Raw genomic sequence first — 18,161 nt, forward strand, 5'->3', positions numbered from 1 at the left:
ATTAAATCATATTTCATCTCACAATCCATAAAACACATCAAAACATTTAATTTATAAATCCAATCATAACGTCATAATTTCATAATACATTTATAAGGGGATTGCGGGTACTAGCAATAGCCGTTACCTAACTCCGCGATTTGCTAGGGATTTTCCTTGGTTCGTTCGTCCTGAGCGCCGAGTCCAATTTCTTTAAAAATATTAAATAATTGAATTAGTACTAGATGGATAAATAATTTAAAATCAATATTTTATAAATCATAAATTTATAAGTAATAAATTTATAAATAAAGAATTTTAATAACATTGTAATTTCGAAATTTAACGAAAATGTTATTATTAATCGTATTTTCAATCGAAATACATATATATTTTATTAATCGATTTTCATGTAAATAATATTAAAAATTCCTTTTTGTGCTAATTCGGGCTAGTAATTTATTTTAGTAAAAACGATAATTAAACCTGAAAATAATAAACAATTCATTAGTAAATAATTATATGATAAAACTTTGTTGAAACATGAAAATTAGTAATTAGGAAATCTGAAAGTAACAATTCAGTTTTCAACTTACCAAGGCCCAATTGAAATGGCCCAAATCCTTAAATTGGGTTTTAAAGAAAATAAAAACCCAAAGTTTACAATCTGATTTTTTTTTTGGCTTTTGGTTTTTCTGGGAAGGGCACGAGCAAAACAGAGGAGAAAGGGAGGAGAGGAGGAGGGAGGAAGAGAGCGTGGAGGCTGGGCTGGGTTGGGATTCGCCGGGGGTTTCGACGGCGATGGTGAGGTGGTTGAACGGCGGTGGAGCAACTAAGGGGAGATGGTGAGTGGCGCGAAGAAGGGAAAGAAACAGGGGAGATTGGTGGGTTTGCGGCGGTTCTAGGAGGAGCAGGGGAGGTGGCTCGCTGGTGAAGTTGGGCGGCGGAGGTTGGTGTGAAGGGTCGTGATGGTGGCTGGAGGTGGTGTGTGGCGTGGGTGGTGTAGCGTGGCAGAGAAGGGGAGGGAGACAGGGGAATGGGGCAGGGGACGCGAAAGGAGGAGAGAGCAGGGGAGGGAGTTGCGGTGGGGTGGTGGTGTTCGGTGGTTCTGGGTGGTCGGGAGATGCGGGGTGGTGGAGTGGTGGTGAGAATGGTGGTGCACGGTGGTTGAGGTGGTTGGTTGGTGGTTGGTTGGATTGAATCACAGAAAAAAAAGCAATAGTGGCTTAATTAGTGAACAACAACACACGATTAAGATATCATAATTTATTATTTTAAAATTTGCAAATAATACAAAAAAATACTTTATATTTTAATTATTAAAACTAGTGTGTGGCTCGGGCGATGCCCCGATCGCTACATTGAATAGTTAAAATTTTAGATTTTTCTTGAGCTCAATATTTGACGAAATGCATGTATACCTTAAATGAAAAACATCAATTAAGTTTGTCAACTACACAGACACTACGTCATTTATCATGCCAAGTAATTTTTCAATTAGATCATCTTACAATTGTATAATTTGTTTTCTAGTGGAACTAAGTGCTTCAAATTAATAACACCAAATTAGATATAAGCAGCCATGCAAGGTATTTCTATAGTTGATGCTTATGAGATTCATGACATCATGTTTCTTCATAGTTGTCCTAATTATTTATTTTTATTTTTTTCAAAATATTCCATAGAAAATAAATAATCAAATAAAAATTTAGTTGGTTTAGACTTCATGTTAACATTTATTTATAAATTAATGTGAAGAAATAAACCACAATTGGTGGTTGGTTAAGATGGTAATGAGAATTATCATTCAGACATGAGGTCTAGAGTTCGAACCTCGTTGTATTGATTTTTGGTTATCCATGACATGACATACCACTAGTTGAGTGAATGATGTGGCGCAAAGGGAAGAGTACTACGTGACACATAGACATTTTCCAAAACGCCTTTTAATATATTAGTATAGATATAAAATTTGTTGCTAATAAGATATCCACTGCCGATTTATTAGGAAGTATATTTCTCTCTCTCTCTCCTTCATTTCTTCTTTCTTTTTAAGGTTTATAAAGAATTGGGTTTTCTAGGGCGGAATTAGCCCAATTTCTCCGGAAATTTGGTTATTTGCGCTCTTTCTGTTCAATTCTATTTTGTTTTTTTTTTTTGCGTTAGATCTCAATAAAGCTACATAGTTTCAGTGTAGTAAGTACCTCTATGGTAGGTTTGATTCTAGTTAACTTTTGTGTGTTTAGTTTAGTTAAGGTTGTTCTTTGGTAAACATTTGTGCGGGATCGAAGAGGAGGTCAATCTTTCGACTACAATCAGACGAATCAGAAGAAAATCATATTTGTCAAGGCAACAACAGATCTATAGACCCACTTGTCGAAGAAGGCTGTAAATCACAACGATATAAAAGAGCATATATTGAATGTTTGATATACTACGATCGTAGCTATGGTGAAAGGAAGTTTTTATCTGATTTGGTTGTTATGTACTGTACTTGTTGTTAGGTTATGAAACATATGATATTACATAAATCATGCGGAAACAACCATTAACCCAGGATTACATATTATTTAGACATAATCATATAGCATAATTTAGATGCATACTCTTTGTTGCGTGCCCTCCCTAGCTGCGCCCGAACCGAACAAGAACAAGTCTTTAGGACTCCAAGTGTCGTCCCTCCGTAGATAGTCCACAGCACGTCCGGATCCGCCTTAAGATTGACCAACTAGAATCGCCCTTAAGGTACTAGAATTTTCGGCACTTTTGAGCAAGATGTGTGGCTGAATTTTTCTCTCAAAAACTCACTTTGAATACTTTGAAACTCGTTATAAATTGTGAACCCAGGCCACATATTTATAGGGGTATGGAAAGGGAATCGGAATCCTATTCAGATACAAATTGACTAAACCTAGAATCCTACAAGAACTCTAATTTAATTAATTTATCAAATAGAATTAGGAATTTAATCATTAACCGAACTCTGCACGTTTTAGGAAACGTGCACGAACACAAACACTTACACACGCACACACGGCAGCCACGATGGGCCGCCCATGCGTGCGCACGAGCAGCAGCCCACGCAGCGAGGCCTGCGCGAGCTGCAAGCCCACGCAGCTCCCGCGCGCGCTGTGCGCGCTGTGCGCGCTGCCACGGCCTGTTGGGCCTGGCCTTGCGCTGGGCCTGGCGTGGCTGTTTGTGCGGCGCGCTTGGCTTGCTGGGCGATGGCCTGGCTTCGTGCTGGGCCTCGTCCGGCAGGCCTCGTCCGATGCTTATTCGTACGATACGCTTCCGATTAAATTTCCGATTCCGGAATTCATTTCCGATACGAACAATATTTAACATTTCCGATTCCGGAATTAATTTCCGTTTCAAACAAATATTTAATATTTCCGTTTCCGGAATTATTTTCCGATTCCGGTAATATTTCCGATTCTGACAATATTTCCGTTTCCGGCAATATTTCCGATTCTGGTAATATTTCCATTTCCGATAATATTTTCCGATACATACCATGTTTCCGTTTTCGGCAACATCTACGACTTGGATAATATTTATATTTCCGATACGATCCATATTTCCGTTTCCGGTAATATCATCGTTTCCGGAGTATTCATTTCTTGCCTGTGACGATCTCAGCTCCCACTGAAACCAAGATCCGTCGGTTCCGAATATCCATAGATAGAGTATTTAATGCCATTAAATACTTGATCCGTTTACGTACTATTTGTGTGACCCTACGGGTTCAGTCAAGAGTAAGCTGTGGATTAATATCATTAATTCCACTTGAACTGAAGCGGCCTCTAGCTAGGCATTCAGCTCACTTGATCTCACTGAATTATTAACTTGTTAATTAATACTGAACCGCATTTATTAGACTTAACATAGAATGCATACTTGGACCAAGGGCATTATTTCCTTCAGTCTCCCACTTGTCCTTAGGGACAAGTGTGCATTTCCTAATTCCTTTGTCGCTCGATGCTTGCTCTTGAACATAAGGTAAGAGTTGTCATCCTTATTATGTCCAGAGGTGTTCCTCGGTTTCAGAGTTCAACTGATCAAATAAACAGATAATCATAGCCTATGATTCATCCGAGCACGGCCATGCATTTCACAGTTTCTAGCTCTCCGAGTGGCCTTGTACAACTTTTAAGCATCTCCTCCCGATTTATGGGAGGACAATCCCAATCTTGCGATCTTGAGATTAGACTTCGTTTGATAGGTGATTACCTGAGCGTTGCCTTTATAGCCTCCTTTTACGGTGCGACGGTTGGTCAACGTCGAAGCAACCAGTTCTCAAACAAGTAATCTCAAATCTCTCAGGTATTGAGGATTTAGTGTCTAATAATTTAATGAAATTTACTTATGACAGACTTTCATCTCTTACAGTAAAGTTTCATAGGTCTTGTCCGATACTAGTCTTCCCAAAGTAAGTATCTATGCAAATGATTATGACATTGCCATGTCCACATAGTTCAAGAAACAGAACTACTAGTCATCTTGCATTCTAATCGTCTAACGTTTTCTATGCGTCCAATTTTATAGAAAACTCCGATTAGGGACCATTTTCAACCTTTGACATTCAAGTTCACTTCATAGACATTTCTTAGTCACAGGACTGGTCCTGACAGTCTATCTTGAATATATCTTCAAATTGAAGGGACTCATCATTTAATAAACCACAAATTAAATGGAAAAATGAATTCTTTTCATTTATTGTGAATGATTAACCAATAATGTTTTACAAAGATTTAAACTCTAAAACTTTAAAACATTAAACAGAGACATCAAAGCCATTCTCCAATATGCTTGATTCCCAAAGCTGCAGTGTGCGAGTTGTGCTTCGCTTGCGGCAGAGGTTTAGTTAATGGATCTGATATGTTGTCATCAGTTCCAATTTTGCTCATCTCGACTTCTTTTCTTTCAACGAACTCTCGTAGAAGGTGAAATCTACGAAGTACATGCTTGACTCTCTGGTGGTGTCTAGGCTCTTTTGCCTGTGCAATAGCTCCGTTATTATCACAATACAGGGCTATTGGTCCTTTAATGGAGGGGACTACACCAAGTTCACCTATGAACTTCCTTAGCCATATAGCTTCCTTTGCTGCTTCATGTGCAGCAATGTACTCCGCTTCAGTTGTAGAATCCGCAATGGTGCTTTTCTTAGCACTTTTCCAGCTTACTGCTCCTCCGTTGAGGCAGAAGACAAACCCAGACTGTGATCTGAAATCATCTTTGTCGGTTTGGAAACTTGCGTCTGTATAGCCTTTAACAATTAATTCATCATCTCCACCATAGACCAGGAAGTCATCTTTGTGCCTTTTCAGGTACTTCAGAATATTCTTGGCAGCAGTCCAATGCGCCTCTCCTGGGTCTGACTGGTATCTGCTCGTAGCACTGAGTGCGTACGCAACATCCGGGCGTGTACATATCATATCATACATTATTGAACCAATCAATGATGCATATGGAATCCCATTCATTCGTCTACGCTCATCAAGTGTTTTTGGGCACTGAGTCTTGCTTAGAGTCATTCCATGAGACATGGGTAGGTAGCCTCGCTTGGAGTCCGCCATCTTGAACCTATCAAGCACCTTATTGATATAAGTGCTTTGACTAAGTCCAATCATCCTTTTAGATCTATCTCTGTAAATCTTGATGCCCAATATGTACTGTGCTTCTCCTAGATCCTTCATCGAAAAACATTTCCCAAGCCAAATCTTGACAGAGTTCAACATAGGAATGTCATTTCCGATAAGCAATATGTCGTCGGCATATAATACTAGGAAAGCAATTTTGCTCCCACTGACCTTCTTGTATACACAAGATTCGTCTGCGTTCTTGATGAAACCAAAGTCACTGACTGCTTCATCAAAACGTATATTCCAGCTCCTGGATGCCTGCTTCAATCCGTAGATTGACTTCTTTAGCTTGCATACCTTCTTAGCATTCTTTGGATCCTCAAAACCTTCAGGCTGTGTCATAAACACAGTTTCTGTTAAAACGCCGTTTAAGAAAGCAGTTTTGACATCCATCTGCCATATTTCGTAATCGTAATATGCAGCGATTGCTAAGATTATTCGAATAGACTTTAGCATTGCAACTGGTGAAAAGGTTTCATCGTAATCCACACCGTGGACTTGCCTGTAACCTTTTGCAACCAATCTAGCTTTGAAAACTTCAAGTTTCCCATCCTTGTCCTTTTTCAGTTTGAAAACCCATTTGCTTCCAATGGCTTGGTAGCCATCTGGCAAATCGACCAAATCCCATACTTGGTTTTCAGACATGGAGTCTAATTCAGATTGCATGGCTTCTTGCCACTGCTTGGAGCTAGGGCTCGTCATAGCTTGTTTGTAAGTCGCAGGTTCATCACTTTCAAGTAATAGAACGTCATAGCTCTCGTTCGTCAAAATACCTAAGTACCTTTCCGGTTGAGATCTATATCTTTGCGATCTACGCGGGGTAACATTTCTAGATTGACCATGATTCTCACCAGATTCTTCTAAAGATCTCTGAGTTTCATCCTGAATGTCATCTTGAGCATTCTCTAGAGTTTGTTGTTCGACTCGAATTTCTTCGAGGTCTACTTTTCTCCCACTTGTCATTTTGGAAATGTGATCTTTCTCCAAAAAGACACCATCTCGAGCAACAAACACTTTGTTCTCAGATGTATTGTAGAAGTAATACCCCTTTGTTTCCTTTGGATAGCCCACAAGGATACATTTGTCAGATTTTGGATGAAGTTTGTCTGAAATTAATCGTTTGACGTATACTTCACATCCCCAAATCTTAAGAAAAGACACATTTGGAGGCTTTCCAAACCATAATTCGTATGGAGTCTTTTCGACAGCTTTAGACGGAGCTCTATTTATAGTGAGTGCAGCTGTATTTAGTGCATGTCCCCAAAATTCTAATGGAAGTTCGGCCTGACCCATCATTGACCTGACCATGTCTAGCAAGGTTCTGTTCCTCCGTTCCGACACACCGTTCCATTGTGGTGTTCCAGGAGGAGTCAATTCTGATAGAATTCCACATTCTTTCAGATGGTCATCAAATTCATAGCTCAGATATTCACCGCCTCTATCAGACCGCAGTGCTTTAATCTTCTTGCCTAATTGATTCTCTACTTCACTCTGAAATTCCTTGAATTTGTCAAAGGATTCAGACTTATGCTTCATTAGGTAGACATAACCATACCTACTGAAGTCATCAGTGAAAGTGATAAAGTAGCTGAAACCACCTCTAGCATTTGTACTCATTGGTCCACATACATCTGTATGGATTAAACCCAATAGTACATTTTCTCTTTCTCCAACTTTAGAGAAAGGTTGCTTTGTCATTTTGCCAAGTAAACATGATTCGCATTTACCATAATCCTCTAAGTCAAATGGTTCTAGAATTCCTTCCTTTTGAAGTCTTTCTAAGCGTTTCAAGTTTATATGGCCTAATCGACAATGCCACAGATAGGTGAGATCTGAATCATTCTTTTTGGCCTTTTTGGTATTTATGTTATATACTTGTTTGTCGTGATCTAATAAATAAAGTCCATTGACTAATCTAGCAGATCCATAAAACATCTCTTTAAAATAAAACGAACAACTATTGTCTTTTATTAAAAAAGAAAATCCCTTTGCATCTAAGCAAGAAACTGAAATGATGTTTTTAGTAAGACTTGGAACATGGAAACATTCTTCCAGTTCCAAAACTAGCCCGGAGGGCAACGACAAATAGTAAGTTCCTACAGCTAATGCAGCAATCCGTGCTCCATTTCCCACTCGTAGGTCGACTTCACCCTTGCTTAACTTTCTACTTCTTCTTAGTCCCTGTGGATTGGAACATAAGTGTGAGCCACAACCTGTATCTAATACCCAAGAAGTTGAATTAGCAAGTATACAGTCTATAACGAAAATACCTGAAGATGGAACGACTGTTCCGTTCTTCTGATCTTCCTTTAGCTTCAAGCAATCTCTTTTCCAATGCCCCTTCTTCTTGCAGTAGAAGCATTCGGATTCAGAAGTGGGTTGACTGACCTTCCTCTTTGCAGATTTGGCGCCAGTTTGCTTAGTTGGGCTGGCCTTGTTGCCACCTTTCTTAGCATTCCTCTTCTTTCCAGATTTCTTGAACTTGCCCCCACGCACCATAAGCACATCCTGCTTATCACTTTTGAGCGTCTTTTCAGCGGTCTTCAGCATACCGTGAAGCTCAGTGAGCGTTTTGTCCAGACTATTCATACTGTAGTTCAGTTTGAACTGATCATACCCGCTATGAAGAGAATGGAGGATGGTGTCTATAGCCATTTCCTGAGAAAATTGCTGATCCAGCCGACTCATATTCTCAATGAGTCCAATCATTTTGAGAACATGTGGACTTACGGGCTCGCCTTTCTTAAGTTTGGTCTCAAGAATTTGCCTATGAGTCTCGAATCTTTCGACTCGAGCCAGATCTTGGAACATGTTCTTCAACTCACTGATGATTGTGAAAGCATCTGAGTTGATGAACGTTTTCTGCAGATCCGCACTCATGGTGGCGAGCATTAGACATTTCACATCCTTGTTGGCATCAATCCAACGATTGAGGGCTGCCTGAGTGACCCCGTCGCCTGCAGCTTCGGGCATCGCCTCATCTAGGACATACTCCTTTTCTTCCTGCATAAGAACTATTTGCAAGTTCCTTTGCCAGTCAAGGAAGTTTTTCCCGTTCAACTTCTCCTTTTCGAGAATTGATCGAATGTTGAATGAATTGTTGTTTGCCATATTAAAAACTACAATTGAAAAGAATAAACAAATAAATAACCATTCACAGTTTCTCTTAATAAACTTAAATTCTAGCATACATGCATAATTCAATGTTTATTAAGCATTTTATTCAAATTATGTGTTCCGGCAGGTGTGAATAAAATGATTCCAAGATCCTAAAATCATTGAAGAACTAAGCACAGTTTGTCGACTTAATCCTAGAACATCTTAGGTAAGCAAAAGCCTTTTGCTAATAGTCTAGAAACTATTCTTGGTTGATAGGTACGTCTAAGAACTTATTAGGTAAACCTATCGAATTTGCCACGACATAAAAGGACTCCTTACTTATATCGTTGAGTTTCACCAAAACTAACATGTACTCACAATTATTTGTGTACCTTGCCCCTTTAGGACCAATAAGTAACACCTCGCTGAGCGAAAACTATTACTAGATTGATGTAAAGGATATCCAAGCAAGTGTATATTTTGGCATGGCACCTTTTAACTCAATTTTTAAGTTTGGAACTTAAAGCTCTTACTATGTTGGTTAGATTTTAAGTGAACTAAAATCCTTAATCATGCAACATAATCAAGCTTTTGATCTCATGCATTTTAAGACATATTTAAAAGCAATAAATAACTTAAAACATGCATAAGATATTTGTGATCTAGTATGGCCCGACTTCATCTTGAAGCTTTAACTTCAAAGTCCGTCTTGAAAAATCTCCGTGGGAGGCACCATTTTCTTCAAATAGGATAAGCTATAACTAATTACAACTATTTGATGGTACACAGACCATATTTGAATTGAAAAATAACTTTGGTACTTCAGACCAATTACATTCAAATTAATGGTACGCAGACCATATTTTCTATCCTATTTGGGCCATACTAGTCACTTCATAACCTGCAAAATAGTACATATACAATATATACCATTCACCCATTCATTATCATGAATGGCCCACATAGCTGGTTAGTAAAACACATTATGCATCACGTAAACATTTGCAGCAATTAATCAAGGGCACCAATAATCTACCAATTATTCAGTCCTTATTAATTCTAATCAAGTTGTTTTAACCTTAAGGATTTGTAGACCTAATCAAGAGTTTATGACTAAAAGCGCTCCCACTTAAACCAATAAATTCATATGCTTTACTAATTTTAAACATAAAAATGTATTTCTAGTCTAACCGGAAACATACAAATTTGTTAGGTTATGATACATATGACAATTCATAAATCATGCGGAAAAACCATAAACCCAGGAAAACATATTATTTACACATAATCATTTAGCATAGATTAGATGCATACTCTTTGTTGCGTGCCTTCCCTAGCTGCGCCCGAACCGAACAAGAACAAGTCTTTAGGACTCCAAGTGTCGTCCCTCCGTAGATAGTCCACAGCACGTCCGGATCCGCCTTAAGATTGACCAACTAGAATCGCCCTTAAGGTACTATTATTTTCGGCACTTTATAGGCAAATGTGTGACTGAATTTTTCTCTCAAAAACTCACTTTGAATACTTTGAAACTTGTGTTATAAATTGTGAGCCCTAGCCTCATATTTATAGCGGTATGGAAAGGGAATCGAAATCCTATTCAGATACAAATTAATTAAACCTAGAATCCTACAAGAACTCTAATTTAATTAATTTATCAAATAGAATTAGGAATTTAATCATTAACCGAACTCTGCATGTTTTAGGAAACGTCCACGAACACAAACACTTGCACACACACGCACGGCAGCCACGATGGGCCCCATGCGTGCGCGCGAGCAGCAGCCCACTCAGCGCCCGCGCGCGCTGCGCGCTGCGCGTGCTGTGCGCGCTGTGCGCGCTGCGCGCTGCGCGCAGCCTGCTGGGCCTGGCCTTGCGCTGGGCCTGGCGTGGCTGTTTGTGCGGCGCGCTTGGCTTGCTGGGCGATGGCCTGGCTTCGTGCTGGGCCTCGTCCGGCAGGCCTCGTCCGATGCTTATTCGTACGATGCGCTTCCGATTAAATTTTCCGATTCCGGAATTCATTTCCGATACGAACAATATTTAATATTTCCGATTCCGGAATTAATTTCCGTTTCGAACAAATATTTAATATTTCCGTTTCCGGAATTATTTTCCGATTCCGGTAATATTTCCGATTCTGACAATATTTCCGTTTCCGGCAATATTTCCGATTCTGGCAATATTTCCATTTCCGATAATATTTTCCGACACGTACCATGTTTCCGTTTCCGGCAACATCTACGACTTGGATAATATTTATATTTCCGATACGATCCATATTTCCGTTTCCGGCAATATCATCGTTTCCGGAGTATTCATTCCTTGCCTGTGACGATCTTAGCTCCCACTGAAACCAAGATCCGTCGGTTCCGAATATTCATAGATGGAGTATTTAATGCTATTAAATACTTGATCCGTTTACGTACTATTTGTGTGACCCTACGGGTTCAGTCAAGAGTAAGCTGTGGATTAATATCATTAATTCCACTTGAACTAAAGCGGCCTCTAGCTAGGCATTCAGCTCACTTGATCTCACTGAATTATTAACTTGTTAATTAATACTGAACCGCATTTATTAGACTTAACATAGAATGCATACTTGGACCAAGGGCATTATTTCCTTCAGTCTCCCACTTGTCCTTAGGGACAAGTGTGCATTTCCTAATTCCTTTGTCGCTCGATGCTTGCTCTTGAACATAAGGTAAGAGTTGTCATCCTTATTATGTCCAGAGGTGTTCCTCGGTTTCAGAGTTCAACTGATCAAATAAACAGATAATCATAGCCTATGATTCATCCGAGCACGGCCATGCATTTCACAGTTTCTAGCTCTCCGAGTGGCCTTGTACAACTTTTAAGCATCTCATCCCGATTTATGGGAGGACAATCCCAATCTTGCGATCTTGAGATTAGACTTCGTTTGATAGGTGATTACCTGAGCGTTGCCTTTATAGCCTCCTTTTACGGTGCGACGGTTGGTCAACGTCAAAGCAACCAGTTCTCAAACAAGTAATCTTCAAATCACTCAGGTATTGAGGATTTAGTGTCTAATAATTTAATGAAATTTACTTATGACAGACTTTCATCTCTTACAGTAAAGTTTCATAGGTCTCGTCCGATACTAGTCTTCCCAAAGTAAGTATCTATGCAAATGATTATGACATTGCCATGTCCACATAGTTCAAGAAACAGAACTACTAGTCATCTTGCATTCTAATCGTCTAACGTTTTCTATGCGTCCAATTTTATAGAAAACTCCGATTAGGGACCATTTTCAACCTTTGACATTCAAGTTCACTTGATAGACATTTCTTAGTCACAGGACTGGTCCTGACAGTCTATCTTGAATATATCGTCAAATTGAAGGGACTCATCATTTAATAAACCACAAATTAAATGGAAAAATGAATTCTTTTCATTTATTGTGAATGATTAACCAATAATGTTTTACAAAGATTTAAACTCTAAAACTTTAAAACATTAAACAGAGACATCAAAGCCATTCTCCAATATGCTTGATTCCCATAGCTGCAGTGTGCGAGTTGTGCTTCGCCTGCGGCAGAGGTTTAGTTAATGGATCTGATATGTTGTCATCAGTTCCAATTTTGCTTATCTCGACTTCTTTTCTTTCAACGAACTCTCGTAGAAGGTGAAATCTACGAAGTACATGCTTGACTCTCTGGTGGTGTCTAGGCTCTTTTGCCTGTGCAATAGCTCCGTTATTATCACAATACAGGGCTATTGGTCCTTTAATGGAGGGGACTACACCAAGTTCTCCTATGAACTTCCTTAGCCATATAGCTTCCTTTGCTGCTTCATGTGCAGCAATGTACTCCGCTTCAGTTGTAGAATCCGCAATGGTGCTTTGCTTAGCACTTTTCCAGCTTACTGCTCCTCCGTTGAGGCAGAAGACAAACCCAGACTGTGATCTGAAATCATCTTTGTCGGTTTGGAAACTTGCGTCCGTATAGCCTTTAACAATTAATTCATCATCTCCACCATAGACCAGGAAGTCATCTTTGCGCCTTTTCAGGTACTTCAGAATATTCTTGGCAGCAGTCCAATGCGCCTCTCCTGGGTCTGACTGGTATCTGCTCGTAGCACTGAGTGCGTACGCAACATCCGGGCGTGTACATATCATAGCATACATTATTGAACCAATCAATGATGCATATGGAATCCCATTCATTCGTCTACGCTCATCAAGTGTTTTTGGGCACTGAGTCTTGCTTAGAGTCATTCCATGAGACATGGGTAGGTAGCCTCGCTTGGAGTCCGCCATCTTGAACCTATCAAGCACCTTATTGATATAAGTGCTTTGACTAAGTCCAATCATCCTTTTAGATCTATCTCTGTAAATCTTGATGCCCAATATGTACTGTGCTTCTCCTAGATCCTTCATCGAAAAACATTTCCCAAGCCAAATCTTGACAGAGTTCAACATAGGAATGTCATTTCCGATAAGCAATATGTCGTCGGCATATAATACTAGGAAAGCAATTTTGCTCCCACTGACCTTCTTGTATACACAAGATTCGTCTGCGTTCTTGATGAAACCAAAGTCACTGACTGCTTCATCAAAACGTATATTCCAGCTCCTGGATGCCTGCTTCAATCCGTAGATTGACTTCTTTAGCTTGCATACCTTCTTAGCATTCTTTGGATCCTCAAAACCTTCAGGCTGTGTCATAAACACAGTTTCTGTTAAAACGCCGTTTAAGAAAGCAGTTTTGACATCCATCTGCCATATTTCGTAATCGTAATATGCAGCGATTGCTAAGATTATTCGAATAGACTTTAGAATTGCAACTGGTGAAAAGGTTTCATCGTAATCCACACCGTGGACTTGCCTGTAACCTTTTGCAACCAATCTAGCTTTGAAAACTTCAAGTTTCCCATCCTTGTCCTTTTTCAGTTTGAAAACCCATTTGCTTCCAATGGCTTGGTAGCCATCTGGCAAATCGACCAAATCCCATACTTGGTTTTCAGACATGGAGTCTAATTCAGATTGCATGGCTTCTTGCCATTGCTTGGAGCTAGGGCTCGTCATAGCTTGCTTGTAAGTCGCAGGTTCATCACTTTCAAGTAATAGAACGTCATAGCTCTCGTTCGTCAAAATACCTAAGTACCTTTCCGGTTGAGATCTATATCTTTGCGATCTACGCGGGGTAACATTTCTAGATTGACCATGAGTCTCACCAGATTCTTCTAAAGATCTCTGAGTTTCATCCTGAATGTCATCTTGAGCATTCTCTAGAGTTTGTTGTTCGACTCGAATTTCTTCGAGGTCAACTTTTCTCCCACTTGTCATTTTGGAAATGTGATCCTTCTCCAAAAAGACACCATCTCGAGCAACAAACACTTTGTTCTCAGATGTATTGTAGAAGTAATACCCCTTTGTTTCCTTTGGATAGCCCACAAGGATACATTTGTCAGATTTTGGATGAAGTTTGTCTGAAATTAATCGTTTGACGTATACTTCACATCCCCAAATCTTAAGAAAAGACACATTTGGAGGCTTTCCAAACCATAATTCGTATGGAGTCTTTTCGACAGCTTTAGACGGAGCTCTATTTATAGTGAGTGCAGCTGTATTTAGTGCATGTCCCCAAAATTCTAATGGAAGTTCGGCCTGACCCATCATTGACCTGACCATGTCTAGCAAGGTTCTGTTCCTCCGTTCTGACACACCGTTCCATTGTGGTGTTCCAGGAGGAGTTAATTCTGATAGAATTCCACATTCTTTCAGATGGTCATCAAATTCATAGCTCAGATATTCACCGCCTCTATCAGACCGCAGTGCCTTAATCTTCTTGCCTAATTGATTCTCTACTTCACTCTGAAATTCCTTGAATTTGTCAAAGGATTCAGACTTATGCTTCATTAGGTAGACATAACCATACCTACTGAAGTCATCAGTGAAAGTGATAAAGTAGCTGAAACCACCTCTAGCATTTGTACTCATTGGTCCACATACATCTGTATGGATTAAACCCAATAGTTCATTTGCTCTTTCTCCAACTTTAGAGAAAGGTTGCTTCGTCATTTTGCCAAGTAAACATGATTCGCATTTACCATAATCCTCTAAGTCAAATGGTTCTAGAATTCCTTCTCTTTGAAGTCTTTCTAAGCGTTTCAAGTTTATATGGCCTAATCGACAATGCCACAGATAGGTGAGATCTGAATCATCCTTTTTGGCCTTTTTGGTATTTATGTTATATACTTGTTTGTCGTGATCTAATAAATAAAGTCCATTGACTAATCTAGCAGATCCATAAAACATCTCTTTAAAATAAAACGAACAACTATTGTCTTTTATTATAAAGGAAAATCCCTTAGCATCTAAGCAAGAAACTGAAATGATGTTTTTAGTAAGACTTGGAACATGGAAACATTCTTCCAGTTCCAAAACTAGCCCGGAGGGCAACGACAAATAGTAAGTTCCTACAGCTAATGCAGCAATCCGTGCTCCATTTCCCACTCGTAGGTCGACTTCACCCTTGCTTAACTTTCTACTTCTTCTTAGTCCCTGTGGATTGGAACATAAGTGTGAGCCACAACCTGTATCTAATACCCAAGAAGTTGAATTAGCAAGTATACAGTCTATAACGAAAATACCTGAAGATGGAACGACTGTTCCGTTCTTCTGATCTTCCTTTAGCTTTGGACATTCTCTTTTGTAATGGCCTATTCCATCACAATAAAGACAGCTTGATGTGGACTTGTCCTGCTTTGATTTAGCATTGCCCTTGGACTTTTCACCTTTCTTGAATGGTCTCTTTCTAGCCTTGAGTAAATCTTTGGCTTCACAGTCCAGTACTATTTCAGCCTTTCTGACAAGGTGAATAAATTCTGCAACTGTTTCTTCTCTTGGTTCACTTAGGTATAGTTGCTTGAAGCGACCAAACCCACTGTGTAGTGAATTGAGCAAGACAGAGACTGCCATCCTTTCGCTTATTGGTGTTCCTAGTAGACTTAGGCGATCAAAATATGAACACATAAGATCCACATGGAACCTCAGTGGGACGCCTACCCTTTGTTTAGTGCGAAGGAGCTGAACATGTGTTTCTTGGACCTCCATCCTATAACACCTGTTGGGAGAACTAACCTTTAGACCAGACATTGATTCAATCAACTCATGGACGTTCAGGTCCCTGTCCTCCGTACTTCCACGACAGATATCCCTCAGATTCTTGATGAGCGTAAAAGGTTCATAGGCTACAAACCTTCTAGCCCAATCATCAGGGATATTGTTCAGCATGAGACTCATAACCTTTTTGAGATCCGCATCCCAGGCGTAAAATCTCTCAGGGGTCATGTCTCTGGCATAGTAGCTTGGCATGGGATGTGACAGTACATACTCAAGTCCATTGAGTTTGACTATTTCAACTAGCTTAGCTTCCCATTCAAGAAAATTTGTCAGGTTCAGCTTGACCATAAGCTCAGAACCCATGATGATGTTTTGATTGTTGTTTGCCATATTAAAACTACAATTGAAAAGAATAAACAAATAAATAACCATTCACAGTTTCTCTTAATAAACTTAAATTCTAGCATACATGCATAATTCAATGTTTATTAAGCATTTTATTCAAATTATGTGTTCCGGCAGGTGTGAATAAAATGATTCCAAGATCCTAAAATCATTGAAGAACTAAGCACAGTTTGTCGACTTAATCCTAGAACATCTTAGGTAAGCAAAAGCCTTTTGCTAATAGTCTAGAAACTATTCTTGGTTGATAGGTACGTCTAAGAACTTATTAGGTAAACCTATCGAATTTGCCACGACATAAAAGGACTCCTTACTTATATCGTTGAGTTTCACCAAAACTAACATGTACTCACAATTATTTGTGTACCTTGCCCCTTTAGGACCAATAAGTAACACCTCGCTGAGCGAAAACTATTACTAGATTGATGTAAAGGATATCCAAGCAAGTGTATATTTTGGCATGGCACCTTTTAACTCAATTTTTAAGTTTGGAACTTAAGGCTCTTACTATGTTGGTTAGATTTTAAGTGAACTAAAATCCTTAATCATGCAACATAATCAAGCTTTTGATCTCATGCATTTTAAGACATATTTAAAACAATAAATAACTTAAAACATGCATAAGATATTTGTGATCTAGTATGGCCCGACTTCATCTTGAAGCTTTGACTTCAAAGTCCGTCTTGAAAATCTCCGTGGGAGGCACCATTTTCTTCAAATAGGATAAGCTATAACTAATTACAACTATTTGATGGTTCGCAGACCATATTTGAATTGAAAAATAACTTTGGTACTTTAGACCAATTACATTCAAATTAATGGTACGCAGACCATATTTTCTATCCTATTTGGCCATACTAGTCACTTCATAACCTGCAAAACAGTACATATACAATATATACCATTCACCCATTCATTATCATGAATGGCCCACATAGCTGGTTAGTAAAACACATTATGCATCACGTAAACATTTGCAGCAATTAATCAAGGGCACCAATAATCTACCAATTATTCAGTCCTTATTAATTCTAATCAAGTTGTTTTAACCTTAAGGATTTGTAGACCTAATCAAGAGTTTATGACTAAAAAGCGCTCCCACTTAAACCAATAAATTCATATGCTTTACCAATTTTAAACATAAAAATGTATTTCTAGTCTAACCGGAAACATACAAATTTAATTAAAATTTAAAGCTCATATAAATTTATAATTGAATCCAAAAAGTTTAATTTAATTTCAGTCGCATTTAAATTAATTCATGATTTTAATTTTAGTAAAATAATTAGAATAAATAACATTTATTATAATTATAATATTCAAAATTAAAATCCAAGAAAATAATTTAAATTATTAATTTTAAAATTAATTAAAATTACGTGAACTGAAATTTTCAAATTAAACATTCAAAACGATCTAATCGTAACGCAAACACCCTACGCGTAGCACGCCCATGGGCCGCACGCACACAGCCATTGCTGGCCATGTGCGCGCAGCCCATGCGCTCGTCGCATAGCTGCTGCATCCCTATCGCAAGCCTCCGCACGCATTGGTGCTCGCTGCGCGCGCCAGCGCTCATCGCACGCGGGCTATCGCTCGCAGTGCGCGCGCGACATCGCTCGCTGGGCGCGCGAGCCATCGCTCGCTGGGCGCGCGACATCGCTCGCTGGGCGCGCGACATCGCTCGCTGGGCGGGCGACATCGCTCGCTGTGCGCGCGAGCAATGCTAGGCGCAGCGCTCGTGGCACGCGAGCTTGCGCTCGCTGCGCGCGAGGCTGCGCGCTCTTGTGCGAGGCAGCGCGCGTTGTGGCGCAGCTCGCTTGCTGCCCACACGCGACTGCCTTGGCTCGCCCTACGCCCATGCCCATTCGTCCATTGGTCGTGGCACACGACACAAGGCAGGGCTGCTGCCTTGTGCTCGTGCACTACGCCCTTGCTCATTGCATTCGTGC

The sequence above is a fragment of the Spinacia oleracea genome, chromosome 3, assembly GCF_020520425.1.
Source record: "Spinacia oleracea cultivar Varoflay chromosome 3, BTI_SOV_V1, whole genome shotgun sequence".
Taxonomy (NCBI): domain Eukaryota; kingdom Viridiplantae; phylum Streptophyta; class Magnoliopsida; order Caryophyllales; family Amaranthaceae; genus Spinacia; species Spinacia oleracea.